Raw genomic sequence first — 20,914 nt, 5'->3', positions numbered from 1 at the left:
TTTGGCCACCTGATGCGAAGAGCTGAGTCATTGGAAAATACCTTGATGCTGGGAAAGACTGAGGGCAGGAGGAGAAGGGGACAACAGAGGATGAGATGATTGGATGGCATCACCGACTCGATGGACATGGGTTTGGGTGGACTCTGGGAGTTGGTGATGGACAGGGAGGCCTGGCATGCTGCGGTTCATGGGGTCACAAACAGACCCGACTGAGCGACTGAACTGAACTGAGAGCTGCATTCCTTATATTAGTTGGCCTGAGGCTCCTTCCTTAATCTTCAAAGCCAGCATGCAGCATCTTGCTTCAGTGCATACCTTGCCTTTTGTTTCTGGAGTCAAATCTCTCTCTGCCTCCTTTTATAAAAACATTGTGATAACATTTAGGGCCAACCCCATCTCAGTATTCTTAACTTGATCATATCTACAAAGTCTCTTTTGCCATATAGGTAACACTCAAAGTTTTAGGGATTAGGAGCTGAGTATTTGGGGGTAGAGGGTAGGGTGCATTTGTCAGCTTACTATATTTGATATCAAATGTCTTTGGTATTAAAATAATAAATCTTCTTTCCGTTAAGTGACCAGTGGTTGAGATTGATACTTTCACTACCATCAAACCATAAAGAAGAAAATTAACCCTCATGACTTCAGAAGAATATTCTTTTACATCTGGGCAGAGCTTAGGTGGGAAGGCAGGTGCTATCAAGACTCTCAGGGCCCCCAGGCAGGTACAGCCACTTTCCACCTGTGATTTCAAGCCTGGTTTTCCACCAAGCATGAAGAAGTCTTGCTGAGAAAACCAAATAAGATAAGAGCCTATTATGGGGCTGGTAGACCAATAAACACCCTCTCCCTCATTTTCTTCCCTGATCTCTGACTCCTATCTGTGTAAGACAGTTGTTTCTCAAGATGACCTTGAGGGTCCTGCAAGGTCTGACATCCTGTCACAGGAACTCCTGTGCAGATTAAGATGCCTCATCTGTATTCCTTCACTCTGAGCAGGACTCAGTCCATGGCTCAAGTCCCCTTAACCAGCCTGGCCTCTCCCACCTCCCAGTCTCAACTGTCACTGGCCTGCCATGGCATCTTTCTTTCCTGGAATATAGGCTGACTTCTGTGTTAACCTGCCCCCTGTCATCTCCTCCCTCCTCAAAGTTTCTAATCCCAAAAATATCTGAAAAAGGAAGAGAAAAATACCCCCATTTCCATCTATATAAGACAAAAAACAAATACTAAATGGAAAAGTCAACCAGCTTGAATAGGTGGATTGGCGGGGTAGTGATATGTTGTGTTTTTGCTTTGTTCTTTTTTTTCTCTATTCTGCTGATGCAACTTGGGCTATTCATAATTTCAGAAGCTGACAAGCACATACTTCAACAGAGAGACTATTGTGAGAAACAAATGATTTGTATTGTTAAGTGGTATAAACTCTGTATCTGTGAAGGCTTTCCAGCTTCCAGAGAAACACCTTCATCTGTTCTCACAACATGCTTAAAGAAACTCAGCTAGATCCTGAGTGCTTTCTGGGTGCCAGAAATGGAGCCAGTTCTTTGCATGTATTTCGCACAGTTCTCAATCTTGTCACCAAAGTAATATGGTCTTCATGTTACAAATGAGAACACAAGTCTCGGAGTCATTACCAGACTTGTTCCAGCTTCTACAGCTGCATAAATGCTTGAACTGCTGTGGGAGAAAATGTACCAGATAGAGAGGCTCAAGACCGAGCTTGCGCTTGGTCACCAGTATCAATCGTCCCAGGTGTGATCATTAAAAAACCATGCTCTCTTCTGAGCTCGAGTTTCAAGACTTCGGTGAAGATGATTTCCAGTCTGCTTTCATAATCAGAGCTCTATGTTATGATCTTTTTGTGATATAAATATGCAAACACAGTGAAAAAAAAGAAAAAAAGAGAAAACACAGAACTACTTCAGGAACTCTTAGAAAACCTTGCTAAACACACCCACCTAGGAGATCTAGGAGAAAAGTGATTACGCAATGTCTTTCCCCTAAGCCCAGAGGCTCTGGGTGCATGCGTGCCAAGTCACTTCAGTTGTGTCTGACTCTTTGCAGCCCTGTGGACTGTAGCCTACCAGGCTTCTCTGTGCATTGGATTCTCTAGGCAAGAATACTCAAAAGGGTTTCCATGCCCTCCTCCAGGGGATCTTCCAATCCCAGGAATTGAACTTGCGCCTTATATATCTCCTACATTGGTGAGTTCTTTACCACTAGTGCCACCTGGGAAGCCCAAACCCAGAGGCTTTAGAAGTGAAGGAGGTTAAAAAGTGTTGAGCACAGAAGGAACAAAATGACCAGAAATGCAAAAACAGGGAGTCACCAGGTCAGGGACGAGCTGCAGCCCTGGCCTCTCAGAACTTTCCCTGCTAGTGTTGCCCCTAGCTTAGAGTCAAAATCAAAGAGAGGGGTTGTTGGCTTTCAAGGAAGCATTAGAATTATGTGTGTGCAATTGCCAAGTCATGTCCAACTCTTTGTGATCCCATGGACTGTAGCTGGCCAGGCTCTTCTGTCCATGAGATTCTCCAGGTAAGAATACTGGAGTGAGTTGCCATTTCCTACTCCAGGGGATCTTCCCAACCCAGGGATTGAATCCGCATCTCCTCCATTGCAGGTGAATTCTTTACCACTGAGCCACCTGGGAACTATTCACCTGCAATATTTCATGGTGGGAGTCCCAGACATCATCTTATGCAAAACACACAAGTTTAACCTTTGATCATGCAGGAATCTATATGACCAAATAATTCACAAATGTTCATAATAGGCAAGAAGACAGCTACAACTCTAAGAAGAACTGCTAGAATTTCCATCAAAATCCTTATTCCAATGGCAATCAAGAGGTCGTCAATCTAACACTCATGCCTCATGCCTGGTGCATGGTTAGTGAATGTTTTTGCATGCATAAAAGTGTGAAGGAATGGATAAATGAATGAAGGAATGGATCGGTGTAAAGATTAACAACGGAAACTTTGAATCAAGATGTTAGCAATGATTTATTGCTATAGTAATTTGAAGAATGACATATTTTGCCATTCTGCCAAGAATATACTTTATTCAATTTTATTATCTTCATTGTAAGATCCCTCACTTAACACAAAAGTGAAGAATATTTTGAATTCTGCTCACTTTTTGTAAGGCTATGCTTTCTAACAAACACACTTTAAAAAACAAATCAGTTGTATTGTGCTCAAGACTTCAGACTTTTTTTTTCAGAGAACCAGCAGCTTTCTTGTTTGGAATTTTAAGGAGAGTTCATATTTATGGCAAATTATGAAGGATACAGGATACACCCAAGATGGAATTCTTTGTCAGGGAATACTTATTAATAGTTAAATAGTTAAATTATTAGTTAAATTATATTAATATTTAAATATATTAATAAGTTAAATATATTAGTATCCTATTATATGATTAAATATATTATTTAATATATTTAAATATAAATTAAATATAAATATACTGTTAAATATATTTATTATGTATTAAATATATTAGTAAATATTATTAAATATATTAATAGTTAAATTATTCCAATCCAACTTTTATATGTGTGCAAGAAAGATCTTGCACAAAGGCAGAATGATGAACATGATAACATTCTAGAATCCAAGCACATGATTTTGTAATATGACAAGACACCTCTGTACAAATCTATTTACGGCCTGATAATGTGTTTTTCCTCCAAAAAGCAGGCACTACTAATACAGGGCAGCTCCTACCCTTATTTTCCAAGAAGTTGAAATGCAATGATATTTAAAAATGGCAACTATAACCATGCATCAATTCACTAAGTAAATGCCTTTTCGTTGAATACCTGTTATGTTCCATGTTTGGTGCTTTCAGGAGAAAATAGAAGTTAAAATAAAGTCTCTACTTTAAAGAAAGTTTTATTCTAATATAGAATAATAAACAAAGGCAAATAGTTGTAATATTAGGCAGGATGTTATTTCTGCATTAAAATGATCAATATAAAGTGAGATGGTAAGGAAAAAATGGAGAGATTGGTAACATGATTATAGGAAAGTGATATCTGAGCAGATGTTCGAAAAGAGATTGCAATAGGTGGAGATGTGAAGGAGGACATTACAAATGGAGGAAAATCAATGTATGATTAAAATTAAGGTGGGAATTAACATAATCAGGGTAAAAAGTTTAACATTAAGTTTGAAGGCAATTAAGAATAATATCTATATTATATATAGATATATAAATATATTATATATATTTATAGTGTATATTATATATTTCTAATATATATTATATATATATATCTTGAAGGACATTTATATATACCTCAAGGAATATATAATGTGTGTGTGCATATATATATGTGTATATATATATATACATATACATATACATATATACACACTTCAGTCTTTAAATATAATTCAAAACTATTAAAACTTATAGCATAACCTTTACCTGTGCATAGAGGAAGGGTTTTGACTATTCGATGGATTTGCAAATTGTGGCACAGTTATGATAGATAGGATAAAATGCATGCATTATACATTATATACAGGTTTATATATTATATGCATACAAAGAATGCAAAATGTTTCTAAGTTATATCCATACTAACAAATCTCAGCCATTACAGTATTTTAGTAGCATTTCATTATTGTATTATTTTATTTTCCTATGCAAACTATATCAGAACACATAAAGTAATTATAACCCTATAGAGCATGTGCAAAGAGTAAATGAATTGTTGTAGAAGGACCATGTAAGTCTAAATACTTAAAATGTAATGTTTGCTCTCCAGGTAATATGTAAGTGGCCATGTGACTTGTACAGATCAAAGATTATTCTTGCTTTTCTGAAAAACATGAATTAATTAAATGAAATAAGAGATAAGATGTTATAATCTGAAATCCCTACAATGAAAAGGACATCTTTTTCGGGTGTTAGGTCTAAAAGGTCTTGTAGGTCTTCACAGAACCATTCAACTTCAGCTTCTTCAGCGTTACTGGTTGGGGCATAGGCTTGGATTACCATGATATTGAATGGTTTGCCTTGGAAACAAACAGAGATCATTCTGTCATTTTTGAGATTGCATCCAAGTACTGCATTTTGGACTCTTTTGTTGACCATGATGGCTACTCCATTTCTTCTAAGGGATTCCTGCCCACAGTAGTAGATATAATGGTCATCTGAGTTAAATTCACCCATTCCAGTCCATCTTAGTTCACTCATTCCTAGAATGTCGGCATTGACTCTTGCCATCTCCTGTTTGACCACTTCCAATTTGCCTTGATTCATGGACTTATTCCAGGTTCCTATGCAATATTGCTCTTTACAGCATCAGACCTTGCTTCTATCACAGTCACATCCACAACTGGGTATTGTTTTTGCTTTGGCTCCATCCCTTCATTCTTTCTGGAGTTATTTCTCCACTGACCTCCAGTAGCATATTGGGCACCTACCGACCTGGGGAGTTCCTCTTTCAGTATCCTATCATTTTGCCTCTTCATACTGTTCATGGGGTTCTCAAGGCAAGAATATTGAAGTGGTTTGCTATTCCCTTCTCCAGTGGACCACATTCTGTCAGACCTCTCCACCATGACCAGTCTGTCTTGGGTGGGTTTCACTGAGTTAGACAAGGCTATGGTCCATGTGATCAGATTGGCTAGCAGATGGTGATTGCAACCATGAAATTAAAAGATGCTTACTCCTTGTAAGGAAAGTTATGACCAACCTAGACAGCATATTAAAAAGCAAAGACATTACTTTGCCAACAAAGGTCCGTCTAGTCAAGCCTATGGTTTTTCCAATAGTCATGTATGGATGTGAGAATTGGACTGTGAAGAAAGCTGAGCGCTGAAGCATTGGTGCTTTTGAACTGTGGTGTTGGAGAAAACTCTTGAGAGTCCCTTGGACTGCAAGGAGATCCAACCAGTCCATCCTAAAGGAGATCAGTCCTGGGTGTTCATTGGAAGGACTGATGTTGAAGCTGAAACTCCAATACTTTGGCCACCTCATGCGAAGAGTTGACTCATTGGAAAAGACCCTGATGCTGGGAATGATTGAGGGCAGGAGGAGAAGGGGACGACAAAGGATGAGATGGCTGGATGGCATCACCGACTCGATGGACATGAGTTTGGGTAAACTCCAGGATTTGGTGATGGACAGGGAGGCCTGGTGTGTTGCAATTCATGGGGTCACAAAGAGTCAGACATGACTGAGCGACTGAGTTGAACTGAATCTGAAACCAATTATAAAAGAAAATACAGACACGGTGATGCCATTAAAAGAGAAATATGAAGACTGTAAAATACATAGTTTCATGATGGTGCTACTGATAAAAACTGGTAAAGAGGAAGGGTGAGTTTGGAAAGGAGAGTAATAATTCAGTTTGAGATCTGCTGTGTTGAGCTATCAATGGGACATCCATGTGGAGATATACAATACTCAAGAGAGAGTTAGTCCTGGAGAGAAATACTTTTGATTACTTTGAGATATACTTTGATTAGAATCTTTTCTAATCAATACTCAATAATTATATTTGTGAAATTATAGAGGATTGAAGAGGAAGAAGCCAGAGAGACATGAAGAAGCTGAGAACAAAAGTTCAGCAACCAGCTACCTTAAGAGGTTAGGAAGAGGAAGAGAGACACAATGGAAGGAAGAAAGAGATTGAGCATGGTACTATTTCCTAGAGGCCCTGCGAGGAGAAAGAGCCAAGGAAGAGGCAACCAAGGATGCTAGTGCAAAGGGATATGGACTCTGAAGACAAAGATCACTGGTTTTGAGGAACAGAATAGTATGATCAACTTTTCAGTAAACTGGGCTATGTGTTTGTGTGTGCTCAGTCGCTCTGTCGTGTCTGACTCTTTGTGACTCCATGGACTGTAGCCCACCAGGCTCCTCTATCTATGGGATTCCCAGGCAAGAATACTGGAGCGGGTTGCCATTTCCTACTCCAGGGGATCTTCCCAACCAGGGATCGAACGTGCTTCTCCTTTGTCTCCTGCATTGGCAGGTGGATTCTTTAGCACTGAGCCACCAAGGAAGCCCATATACTGGGAAATAGGATGGATAAAAGGCAGCCAGATTATAAAATGTCAAGAAATGAATGAGGGTGAGGATGCAGAACTTGGATTAAACCCTGGGTTTCTAGAACCATCTTCTCAAGTCCATGCTACTCCTAACCCACTTCAGGTGTGGATCTACTTTGTAAGAGCGGTGAAGACAGAGCCATGAGCTCTACTGGGACATACAGGATGGAGCTCTAGCTGATTTCCTGACACTGGTCGACTCTGCAAACAGCTGCAAGACCTTTCCAAATGAGTTGGGGGAACAACTCTGTAAGTAATTTGAATGTTGATAAGACATCAAAAAGTCATAAAGTTCCCAGAATATATTTTAAGCATTTCTCAATTTATTTCTCCAAGTGGAAACAATGACTAGCTTAATATTTTTCACCAAAATCTATTTCCCTTGAACTTTTCATTTGAAGTCTAACTCATTTTTGTTCATTTTCCCTCTAAAAGTTATTTAAACTTTTTCTGAAAATATTTAGATTTGTAATTAAAGGTTTATTTTAATTATATGAAACAATAAACTAGAACATATTCAGTGAAATACCTAAAGAAAATGTTATTAACATGATATTTCAGGTTATACATACTTAAACCATTTCCAAATAGTTAGACTTTTATGATGAATTGTTGTGAAAAGAGATTTTCGGCTATTTGACAAATGACTTCGAATCTCTGGAACATAAAATTTATCAAATACAATGAAATTTAACTTCATACCCAGTCTGTGTAGAATGTGATCTCCTAGTATTACAAAAATACTTCAGTATTATTATTAAAGTCCTAGCAAATCAATATTTTTAAGCTAAACCAAAGACTTACGTTAACTTGACATTGCTTTTGAAAAGTTTCATAATTTAAATCCTGCCCTTGAGGAAGTTACTTGTCCAGTTTAGGGGGAAAAAATGAGAGAAAGAGGGACAGAAACAAAGGAAACAGAATGCAACTGATAATCTCCATGAGACGATGTCTGGTCACGCTTCTTCCAGTTTTACTTTTTTTCCTCAAGCTAACCCCTCCACATTCTCTTCATTTTCCTCTCAGCATCTTACTCAGCCGGAAGCATAGACCAAAAAACCACACCACCAGAATCTCTTCCTTTCCATCCTAGTTGTCGTCTTAAGGAAATTAAAAAAAGACCACAGCTATATAATTTCTAGCCTAGAGAAATTTCATTTTTATTCAAGTAGCTTAAGCTCCATGAAGCATATGAAGCTCTATTTTCAAGTTTCAAACAATATGGCAAAAGTGTTCTTCTTTCAGCATCATTTAATATTCGACAACTTGCTCCTAAATGAGTTTGCTATCTAAAAATACTCATTTGTGAAGCTTTTACCCATTGGGGTGGAATTTTTTTTTAATCTTCCTGTCACTATATCATCTTCTACTCATTCTTTAAAGCATAGAATTATTACTTTTTTTTTGTTGCTGACAAGATATGAGATAATTCTTTGAGATACATTACATTCAAGAACCATATATTCGTTTCAATGCCCAGGAGTGAGATGCTTTTGAGAAATGGCATACTTAATGACAGTATATTCCAGAAGTAATGTGGGATTTGGAGCACAGTTATATGACTGCCTGCAGCCCTTAATCATGTTCACGCTTATGACTTGAAACTCTCCTCACTTGATTCTTGCCTCCAACTATGCCTCTCCCATCTTCTTTGACCAGACAGATGCTGTCAGTTGTTACTGGCATATAAATTTGAAACTATATTTACTATGCATTAAAATTATTCTGATTCTGTTCAATTCCTCCTGGTTGTCCCAGGGCCAAATAGAGTTTCTGAGTTTGTATGAGCACATAGCAAATCAGTGTGGAAAAAGTAAGGAGGGAAGGAGAGAGAAACATCATTCTTTGCCAGTTCTAGGTTTGGCTGGCATATACTCTAAGAGTTAAAACATTACAAGTGAGAGTGTGGCAGCTTCTGGGATGAGAATCCTCAGTAGCGACTTCCCTGTGGTCCAGTGGTTAAGACTTCACCTTGATTGCAGAGTGTGTAGGTTCGATCCCTGGTCAGGGAGCTAAGATCCTACATGCCTCTCGGTCAAAAAAAACCAAAACGTAAAGAAAGAACAGAAGCAATACTGTAACAAATTCAATAGAGATTTTTTAAAAAGAAGAATTCTCAATGTTATTCAACAGTTACAACACTGAATGAGTAGTGTAGGCTACTCAGATCCAACACAAGAGTCTCAGTCTGTTCTGGCGACTATAACAAATTCTACCATGGATTGGGTAGCTTGAAAACAGCAAAAAGTTTTTTCTCACAGCTCTGGAAGCTAGAGGTCTGAGATCAGGGTGCTAGCATGGCTGGGTTCTGGCGAAAGCCTTCTTCCTGGTTTGAAGATGGCTGTCTTCTCCTTATTGCCTCACATGGTAGAGAACAAAGAGGGATCTCTGGGATCTCTCATAAGGGCACAAATCCCATTCATGAGGGTTCCACCCTCATGACTTCATTACCTTCCCAAAGACCCACCTTCTAATTCCATTACACTGGAGGTTAGGAATTCAACACAAGAATTTGGAGGAGACACAAATGTTATGTCCATGCTAACAACCACATGGTGCTACTTCTTGAGGAGAATCTGAGGCAGAGTCGTCTAAATGCAAGACTGAATGCACCTCTTTATCCTTGGGTAGCTCTGAAATGTCTGCAGTGCAGAATTAGGAGAAGCTGAATTCCACCCTAGACTTTGCAATGAAAATGATACCTTCTCAAACATTATCCTTGCTCTGCTGGGCTTGATATATCAAACCAGGGAGTCTGACCCACATCACAGGAGATGCTTTTCTTTCTAAAATTCTTAATGTGATCCTTTCTTACACAGCTTATTTTAGCAGTTTCACATTTTAAATCAAGTTTGTCATCTTTTATCCTTACTTTAAGCAGCATAGCTTTTCTCTAATGCTCCTTTCCTCAAGTTCTCTTCTATTAGATATCATATCACTCTCAGATGTTTGGGATACTTTACCCTCATGTATCTATTTATGGTTCACTTTTCTCTGGCAGCCATCCCATTAAATCCAGTCTCCAGTTAGCATCTATTGAGCAGTTCCCATGTTCCAGAATCCATAATGCCCCTCCTATGAAGAGGGAGTAGGGGTCTTCCTAGGGCAGTAATAATTTTGCAGGTTGAGGCTGGTTATGAGAGTTATTTCCTACTCAGAGACATTTGTTGTTGTTTAGTCGCTAAGTCTTGTCTGACTCTTTTGTGATCCCATAAACTGTAGCCCACCAGGCTCCTCTGTCTGTAGAATATTTCAGGCAAGAATACTGGAGTAGATTGCCATTTCCTTCTCCAGGGGATCTTCCTGACCTAGGGATCTAACCCATATCTCCTGCATTGCAGGCAGTTTTGTTTTTTGATTTTTGTTTCACCACTGAACCCCCAGGAAAGCCTTCTCATAGACAGTGGCTCGGTGGTAAAGAACCTGCCTGCAATGCACGAGATGTGGGTTCAATCCCTAGGTCAGGAAGATCCCCTAGAGAAAGACATGGAAATCTACTCCAGTAGTCTTGCCTGGAAAATTCCATGGACATAGAGGATCCTGGAGGCTTATAGTTCATGGGGTCACAAAAGAGTCGGACATAACTTAGCAACTAAAACAACTCATAGACATAGGTAACCCAATAAAGGAAGGGGTTTGATGAGTGGAAAGTTCACTAATGTGAGGAAAAAGGAAGCAGGCAAAGAAGAGAGTCTGAGCAGGTTTTCAAGCCAGACGTCAGCCAGCCAAGTAGTTGAGGGCAGGGAGAAGAGGAGCAGCAGGGTGATCCTGGTTCAATACCAGAGCCGTGATCATTACTTGCGGTCGCTACTCTGTAAGGGGATTCCTGGGAGGGTTGTATTTAAGGATTGAGAGCAATATAGATAAATGCAGACACCTCCACTTATGGTTAAAAAATGAAATGCCTAAGTACCAGAAGGGGTGGCTTAGATTGACAGAGGATTTTTAAAGATATTTTTATTTTAAATTATGAAATATTTATCATATTTAAAAATCATGAAATATCGACTGACCACAAGCACAACCCTAGCCAACAGGATTCTGAGGCTGAAGAAACCTAAAATTGTTGAGCCATTAAGCACTGAAGGAAGAAATGCAATGCCCAGCTCAAAGGGAACCATGGCTTCCTGGGTCTGTCTGGATCAGACACTTCTGTGCATTTTGTTCTCTTCCAAAGGTGCAATGGAACACGTTCCAAGGATAGTGGTCAGAATGAGGGGATCAGCATCTGAGACCTGTAAGGGATGCTTGAATAAGCTCGGGCTGTTTAATCCGAAGATGAGGCTCCGGGGAGCTGTGACAGCTATCTCATAGTGACTGAAGGGCTGCCATGGACTCAAATGGCATTGACATTCTTGTGACTCCAGAGGGTTGATCAAGTTGATCAAGGAGTAAAGCTACAGAGAAAAAGCAGACTTCGGCTCAGTGTAGAGAACTTCCTAACATGAGCGTTGTCCAGGAATGTAGTATTGGGCCTTACAGGAAATGAATGCCTGCACTTGAAAAGCTCAGTCAGATGCCACCTCCTCTCTGATCAGTGAATTTCTGGAAAGAAAGCTTGAAAAGACTATGTTACAGTTCCTTAAAACCCTGTAATTTCCTTGAGTCTATCTCTGGTATAGAGCAGAGGTGCTCTATCTCAGACGAGCTTCTCAGGCTCCATTTTGCAGATGAGAAAACTGAGATGTCCATCAGTTAGCAGAAAAGTCACAGAGCATGATAGCTGTGGAGGCAGGACAGAAACCTAGGTCTTCTTAAGCCCTGCTAGTTTTGTTCCTTCTCTAACCTGGTGCATCTGCTTCTTAAAGTGATTATGACAGGTGATCTGGCAAGCTTATTTTTAAACAATTAAACTTTGAAAATAATCCCACGCAGGTTAAAAATTCTTTTAAACACTTTTTCCAGGTGAATAGTAGGAATGGATTGTTGCTAGAAAATAATAGTTGGAAATGACTACTGTTGCAACCATTTTCAGGCTATCCTCAGTTCATATTTTTTTTAACCCTCAACTAATGACCCAGGTTGGATCCCAGAGTCAAGAAGATCCCCTGGAGAAGAGCATGGCAATACACTCTAGTATTCTTGCCTGGAGAATTTCATGGACAGAGGAGCCTGGTGGGCTACAGTCCATGGGGTTGCAAAGAGTCGGACACAACTGAGTGACTAACACACACACACACACACAAAAAAAATACCTTTAGATTATATACTAAGCTAGTCTTAGAGATACAAAAATAAATAAGACACTGATTCCTTTCAAGGTGCTCATAGTCCCAAAGTATGGTAGACAGGCAAAGAAAAATCCACTGCAATACCACGCACAAGTGCTCAACAGAGACAGACATTTTATACTATGCTATGGAAGATCATAAAAGGGAACTAAATCTGTGCAGGAAAGCTGCATAGAGGAGAGGTGGCATTTGATCTGTAAGTATATAGAAAATAGGACAGAATAAACAATAATGATACAGTAAGTACATATGAGGCCTAAAGAGTTCACAGGATCTGAAATATCGGGTGTTTGAACAGGAAGTTGTGGTTAATGAGACCACAGTTGAGAATCACGTTTAGGAATTTGGAATTCATCAACATAAGCAAATCCATTATTTTATCCACATTTTAAGAGGGTCACTTTGGCAGCTGGGTTAAAGATAGACATTGCCTTGATATGTTGAACAAGTCATATATCAGAGACAACAAAGGCAGTCCAATAGCCAAATAATTTCTTTATTGGCTTATTGAGTCTCTCTTTTAATTTATATATATATATATTTATATATTTTTTATGTATATATAATGTTATATAATATAACATTCATATTGTCTAAAAACACTTTAAAAAGAGAAAAGTAGAAACCCTGAGGTTTTCTGATTCTGTCTTTCTTGCTTATTTCAGGGGATGGCAAGCTGTTAAGAGTAAAGATAATGTCATTATGCCCTGAACATTCAACAGTTCTAGCTACATGAGGCCTCAGCGAATGTTTGATAATTAGCATATAAAGTAGATGGCTAATTTTTGAAAAGCAAAGATGAAGAGTAACATCAGAGTACATCAGTCATGTTTTAACTTAAAAACAATTTGGAAATATAATTACATTTTTTGTTCTAAACAGCACTTCTTTTTAAAAATTTATTTATTTTTGACTGGAAGATAAATTGCTTTAAAATACTGTGTGGGTTTCTGCCATACATCAATATGAGTCAGGTATACATATGTCCCCTCCTTCTTTAACCACTTCTGATACTCTCCTCATTCATTGATCTGCCTAGTACAATATAATATTATTTTTGCCATCCAAACTCCTTTACCCTTCTTTTGGTAAAGTGCACATGAATTTTGCCTGCTCCCAGCCTATGTAGTTTGGTTGGAGTTGAACCCATTCCAAGATCTAGGGTAAATCCTTACTGACCAGAGTCAATCAGTATAATGCATTCTCCAGATCATAGTGATTGGTTGAAAGATGGTTAAAACACACAGTAAGACCAGTGAGACCTTGAAAACTGGTGGAGTCTTGGGAAATAGATTCTCATTTACTTGAAGCTGGAGGGAGGAGGATTCAAGGCCTGGCTGGATGCAGCCAATGTCTGATCTTGGAAGAAGAGCATCCCTGAGAATGGGGGTGACACAGCAGAGGTCAGAGTCATGCACCTCTGAGGACTGGGGCTTTAGTCAAGTCCACCACTGGAGTTTTCACTACGTTAGTCATAGACTCTCATTTGCTTAATCGAGTTTGAATAGATTTTCTGTCACTTGTAACCCCAAACTCCTAACTACTAGATATGATTTAGCGGGGAAAACCAATAAGCTAAATTTATCATTCATTCTATTAAGAAAGTTGTCTTTCTGATTTAGCTTTTTATTCCAGTAAAACCCGCCCAGATGATATCTTTCTAGTTCTGCTTTGTGAATGTACATAGAGAGTACACTTTCCAACCTTTATGCTCTCACTATACCATGAAATTTCACTGAAGCTTACCCTGTCTCATATAGCAGACGTTTTTGGGCTTATCTTTATGTCTTAATGGACTGTAGATTTCTAGTAAGTTAGGGAAATTTTTTGCTTGTCTTTAGATCTTCCATAGCCCCTAGCATAGAATCTGGCACGTAGCAGGTCCCCAATAAATGTTCGATAAGGTAATTTTCATTTATTCTACAGATTCAAGAACAATATGCTCCTAGGTTGTATCAAATTGAATTTTGAGTTGTTTTTATGGTGCTGTTATACTAGGAAGTCAATGAAATAAATATGAAATAAGTGAAAACATTTCCTTCTGAATCACTCATAAATTTTGTAGGACAAACGATCCCAAGTAGAATAGAAATAGTCATACATTTTAAGGGAGAAAGTTGATAGATGTCTAAATGGTATTTTTAAAAACTAGGCAGTGTTGAAGAAAGCCCTTTAGTTGTGTTTTCATAGAACCAGGAAATGATGCTTTGTTGAATGAAATACAAATCTGAACACAGACAAACTCATATTTCCTCAAAGATAACAGTAATTTGCTGTACCTGATTGGAAAAACCAAGGCAAAGAACAACTAGTAAATTAACATAATTAATTTCCTCTTCCTTCAGCACCGTTTTATCTGTTCTTGAGGAAAATCGCATTGATGGATTGTCCTGGCTTCCCGTGGCCATCACAGAAATTCAGCACCTTGCATACCACATATTTTTGGTGCCGGAAGAATGTTTATTGAACTAAAACAAAGAAAAGAAACTGATAGTCTTGAATGTCAAATAGTATTAAACACTTTTAAAACATTTTAATTTTTTTTTGTTTCTCTTCATTTTTATTATGATCCTCCTATTAATAATTCATCCATTTAGCAACTATTATTAATGACCTATTCAGTGGTAGTCTAGTGTGGAGCAGAAGTAGTGTATTCTAGGACTCCTGTCTCCAAAGTCTGCATCATTTCCTCCTCACCTCTTAGATAGTTACTCTAGAACAGGGGAAAGAATAGCAATGACTTTAAGCACAAAACAATCCCACTAGACAACTTCATTCACTTATCACCTTCTCCAAGATTATCATCTTTATCCAAGCTGCCCTTGCATTCCCTTCTGGGTCACTGTGACAAATTCTTGGATGGTTCCTTGGTCCCTGGCGCTCTCTATCCAAACCACTTCTAAACAACAACCAGTGATATGTTTAAATAGAAAATCGTTTTATTATCTTGCTGCTTGATATCCCACAAGGGCCGCTAATTTCTCCTATGGGAAGGACCTAAATTCTTCACATAGAATTTTCCTGAAGGCCCAGCATGACCCAAGATTCCCTATCTCTCTTGCCCTGGACCCCTTTGTCCTTGGTCTTCAGCCTCAACTCTTTTCTGGTTCTTTAGGCTTTCCAGCCCAGGTCTGGAGTCTCACTGAGATGCTCTCACAGCACCCTGCACCTCTTCATAATGACTCTTGGGACTGATATAATGCAATACTTACCTGTGTGATTGTCTCCCATAGATGTCAGGTCTATAAAGCCAAGGATGCTGACGCCCAGAACACAATGCTTAGTGAGTGAGCCCTTGACAAATATATCATGAATGAATAACTCCAGGTGAAATGAGATTTGGCTGCCAGTTAGAGAACCTAGCTTTTAATCGTTTGAATGTAGAAACCACTGAAGATTTCTGAACCTGGAAATGACATGCATAAAAGTTTTCACCAATTTGCCCCACAATAATTTTGAAGGAACTTAGCACCACCTCTCTAACTTAATACGTTGAATGCTTCCAGAGTGAAAATCTCTAGAAATCAATGAAAGTCAGCTTAGAAAGCTGATCTTTTCCGACGACACTCTTCAGAACCACTTTGATCTGTGATTTCTGAGGAAGGAGGTGTAAGCTGGAGGACCATGTAGCCTCTGCACTGCCTTAAGCCACAGAAGATGCAAAATTCTGGCATCCAGGCTGCATGGACCTTTGAGTAACAGCTGAGCCAGGGGTCATATCTCAGAAAGATTCAGCAGCAATGAAGTTAAAAATCTGTGCAGTCTAAAATTTATTTCTGGAGGTTGTCACAATCCATAACTAGTTGGGGAATTTGCATAAACAAGTATTTATGGGCTGTCAGTATAAATGTAAATAATGCATGCATGAGGGTTTGTTTGTTCCGTTTATCTTGAGGGACTCCTCAGGAGCTAAAGAACATGGTGTTGCTCCCATTCACGAGACTTGGGTTAGAGAAAAAAAAGACTGAATTCATGCCAGAATACTGTTTTATTTTCGAGGCCATCTGTGCACAGACATACCCCAGAGGCAATAAAAAGCTGCATTATTCTTCATTATTGTCCTGGAAGAGTACTCTGGCTTAAAAAGGGAGCCCTGATTTCATAAGTGGGAAGGAACAACAGTTCCCTGGGATGGTGAATTAACTTGTTTTTTATAAATAAATGAATTTTCTCCCTGAGTAAACTTTGCTGAAGTGATTCACTGCCTCATTTTTGCTTGATACCAGTATTCTAATAACACAGATCTCTGGATCTGGTTACTGCCTTGGCTTCTCTGTCTGAGGTTAAGTTGCTATTTTACAATTTAAAAAAATCTTATTTGCTTATCTTGTGAAAGACTTGCTTATATATATATATATATATATATATATATATATATATATATATATATATATATATATACATATACATATAAGTATTTATGTATATATTTAAGAGTAATGCTAAAGGAAATCAACCCTGAATATTCACTGAAAGGACTGATGTTGAAGCTGAAGCAGTATGCTTTGGCCACCTGATGTGAAGATCCAATTCATTGGAAAAGACCCTGATGCTGGGAAAGATTGAGGGTAGGAGGAGAAGTGGGCAACAGAGGATGAAATGGTTGGATGGCATCACCGACTCAATGGACATGAGTTTGAGCAAACTCCAGGAGGATAGTAAAGGACAGGGAAGCCTGGCGTGCTGCAGTCCATGGGGTTGCAAAGAGTCGGACATGGCTTAGCGACTGATCAACAATAGCAACAACAATTTTTAAATGAGGCTAAGTCATTAGTGAGTGATGGAGAGAAGTTGTTCGATTGGCTTTGGAGGAAAGCTTCTGCCCTCCTTTAGAATGAGATGACCCTGCACAGCCTTCTGGAATGTTTCTCAAAGCACTCTAATCCCCATACCCTTGCCAGAGGAAACCATATGATAATATTTTCTTTAGTGTGGGGACTGGTTACCCCATACTCAACTTTGACTTTGCAAAGGCGTTTTTCAGGTGTGAAGATTTTTGAACCCTTGGGTTTGGATTTCTGACATCATAACACAATGTCTGTTTCCTTTCTAAACGATGCCACATGACCAGGGCACGTTAGGACTTCAGGGAACACTTCCTGCTGTGGGTCATGCAATTCTAACAGAAGCTGCACAGACAGACTGTCCATGTTTCTCTGGAAGCTTCAGGACTGAACAGAATGACATTACCAGAGGACAAAGTCTGAAATGAGGAAAACCACCCTAATAGTTGAGTGTAGTCAAGAGTCAGCTAGGTGGATCAAATCTAAGTTCTTACTTAACTCAATGTGAGATCTCTGGGAGGTCATGTCATCTCACTAAACCTCAGTGTTTTCACCAGTGGAATGGATACAGTCCTCTCTACAAAGTTGGTCTCCAAGGCCCAGTGAAATGATGGATATGAAAGCACTTAACAAGTAACCAAGCTTTAGTAAGACTGCGCAGCACAGAGCCCAGAGCTCATTAAACCCAAAGCTGTTTGAAGGCATGGGCTTCCTCCTTCAGCTGGGATCCCTAGGACTCCCTTAGAACAGCAGCCAGCATGCTGCATACAGGGACACTTGATGAATAAATGTGTGAAAGAATTATTGAACATAACAGACACACAATCAATATTCATTTATTCCTTCTTTTCCACAAGGCTGAAAACAGTGCCTTGTGCATAGTGCTTCTGAAAGCTATTTGTTTCACAGATGTTAGTTACTACATCATGTTTTTCATTGCCCAGTACATTCCAACTTCCCTGGTAAAGTGTTCTATAAACCCACAACTGCCAGCTAGGAGACTAGAACTTAAGATTCAGAGTAACATGAGGTGGAAGGGTTTTATTCCTCCTGGAAAGCCATAGCTGACTGCTCTATCCACCAAGAAAAGGATGCAGCTTTGAGAACAGAATGAGAGGAAAATCGTGGAAGAAAGGTAAGAGTTGTAGAGAAGGACTGTCTTAGACAACAGAACCTGAGGCAACAGCTTCTATAGCAACAGTTTACTGGAGGGGTACAAACCCAGGGAGCAGAAGAGCAGGGACAGTCAAGGGGCAAAGGAAAGGGAGGAGAGAACACAAGGAAGTGCCTTATGAAGCAGCGTGCCACCACTTCTACGAGCTGATTGTTCAACCCCATAGAAGCTCATTGTGGAATGTTCACTCTTCCTGCATCCAGGTTGTTCAAGTTCAGATGTCATGTGGATCCCGAGGCATCTTGTTCCACAGAGAAGCTCTGGTTGGGAGGCCCATTGTGCAGGTATAAAGCAATGTTTTATGAAACTTGCCTGCAAGAGCCCTTAGGGACCAGAAACAGCTTCCCCGGGGAGCGCCTCTGTCTGGAGCATCCACAGGATGGCAGGACCAGGACTGCAGGAGCAGCCCAGCTGCAGCCAGGGTGAAAATGAAAGCCGGGGCAGAACTGCAACTTTCTTACCCGTGAGATAATTTTGCTAATTAAAATTTCATAAATCCCATAATCCTATGGATGAGATAGCATGGCAAAGTGGAAAGAGAACACTGAACCAATCCTGCTTCAAACCCTGGCTCTCATCTCAGCCCACAGCTTGTGACTTGGAGAGAGTCCCTCTCTGTAATGTGCTTTCTCCATTTCAAAACTGGAGTAATAATAACATGCACATCGAATGATGGACAGTGAAGATGGTAGAAGAATGGATGGATGGATAGATGGATGTATGAATGGATGGATAGATAGATAGAATATATGTCTGCATAGATAGATAGAATATGTGTTTGGGTATATACTTAGTATCATGACTGGCACAAAATACATGTTTCATAAATACCACTAACCAAAATAAGATTGAAGTGGACATTAGGCCAACATCATAATAACCTCACAGGGCTGTTGTGAGAAATAAATATGAGAAACAGATGTGAAAAATATATCAAGTTCCTGGCACATAGTAGCTGTTCAAAAAATGGGAGTTACTACTACTGTTGTTAATATTATTACCATTATTACTTCCTCTCTACCTGTCTTGACTGCTCAGTTGGTCTAGCCTGTTGAGCCAGAGAGCATTTTTTCCCCATTGCTTCTTTATTCTTGATACTATAGTAACAGTAGATTTTTCATGAAAGCTTACTGATCAAGTTTGTTTGGCTTATGAGTCAAGTTCAACAAACATTTATTGAACCTTCACCATGTGCCAAGAACTGTGGTAAATATCTACATACATATTAGGTGAAAGAAGCCAGTCCGAGGTGTGATATCAAGGGCACCAGAAAAGTTAAGCTGCCCTGTCCTTTGATGTCCTTTGTCTCTGATGGCTGTTGCCAGGAATTAAAAATGCAAACCCCTGGGAGAGCTTTTTTCATCCCTGTTTGTAATCGAGAAACCTGAGAGCATTTCCCTGGAATAAAAAGAGAGAATGCAGATTCTGACAACTAAGAGCGCCAGGAGTAGGAAACTAGAGGACCTGGACCAAGTTAGCTTTTACTCAGTGTTTTTCAAGAGAAAGCTTGCAAATAAACTGTGCAAGAGCCACATCATTGGATGAAATCATCACCTAAGTGATGACAGAACTTGTGGCCAGCCTAGAAGCAGGCAGAATCCGGCTTGTCCCTGTCTGTACCCCGTGGGTCACAGAGATCCTACGCAACCTGCAGCACTGACCCATCACAGGAGCGGGTAGGATATATGGCTTCCCTCCCTCTTTGTCCTGAATTGGAGGTCACATTCTGAATTTATGTGCTTCCCAGTATTGCCTCTGCTTAGGCATTATCCTGGGAACAAAGCCAGACAGAGACACAGGGTAAGAGCCAATGAGACCTCCCACCTGCCATTGTGGGATTTGGTTACTTGCCAGTCTAATTGCCAGAAAGGGCTTCTCCGGCATCCAGCTGCGTTCAGCTTCATTTCTAAACAGTCATATTGAAAGTGATTGCCTCGTGTCTCCTGGCAACAGCCAACCCATAAATGCACACAGTTAACCTCGTTTGTCATCAAGGGAGAACTTCATTTAGATTATTTAGAAATTCAATTGAATCGGCCAAGTCACAGAGCAGCCCTGTTCCCTGTTCTGACCCCATGGAGGAGTCAGAAGTGGATAAATAATGCCTCTTGCCCTCAAGAAACTTGCAGTCTAATGGAAAAAGAAGACACAAACACAGACCATACCTCTGAGGAACACCTAATAGAAGACTGACGAACATATACATTGGGGACTTCCCCGGTGGCCCAGTGGCTAAGACTCTATGCTCCCAACACAGGGGGCTTGGTTTCAATCCCTGGTCAGGGAACTAGATCCCACATACCCCAACTAAGAGCCTGCATACTGCAACTAAAACATCCCACACGTCACAACTATGATCCACTGCAGCCAGATATTTTTTTAGAAAAGAAGAGAAAAAGAAAAGACACATGCAAGGTGACTCTAATAGGCAGTAAAGTATTTAAAAAAGAGATGTTTTTAAATTGGGATGACCCCCACCTAAAAGGAAGGAGCTGTTGGTGCTGACCAAACCAAGCATGAGAGAAAGAGCCATTGCAGGAGATGAGAACTCTGCTCAGGCAGAGAAGCCGGGGCTCCACAAGCAGAGCAAAGAGCAAGAACAGAGGTAGAAAGTCTGGGAGCTATCAGCAGTCTGGTGAATCAGGAGTTTAT

The sequence above is a fragment of the Giraffa tippelskirchi genome, chromosome 4 (assembly GCF_054371585.1).
Source record: "Giraffa tippelskirchi isolate mGirTip1 chromosome 4, T2T-mGirTip1v1.2.pri, whole genome shotgun sequence".
Taxonomy (NCBI): Eukaryota; Metazoa; Chordata; class Mammalia; order Artiodactyla; family Giraffidae; genus Giraffa; species Giraffa tippelskirchi.
Note: the sequence above shows the minus strand (reverse complement) of the source record.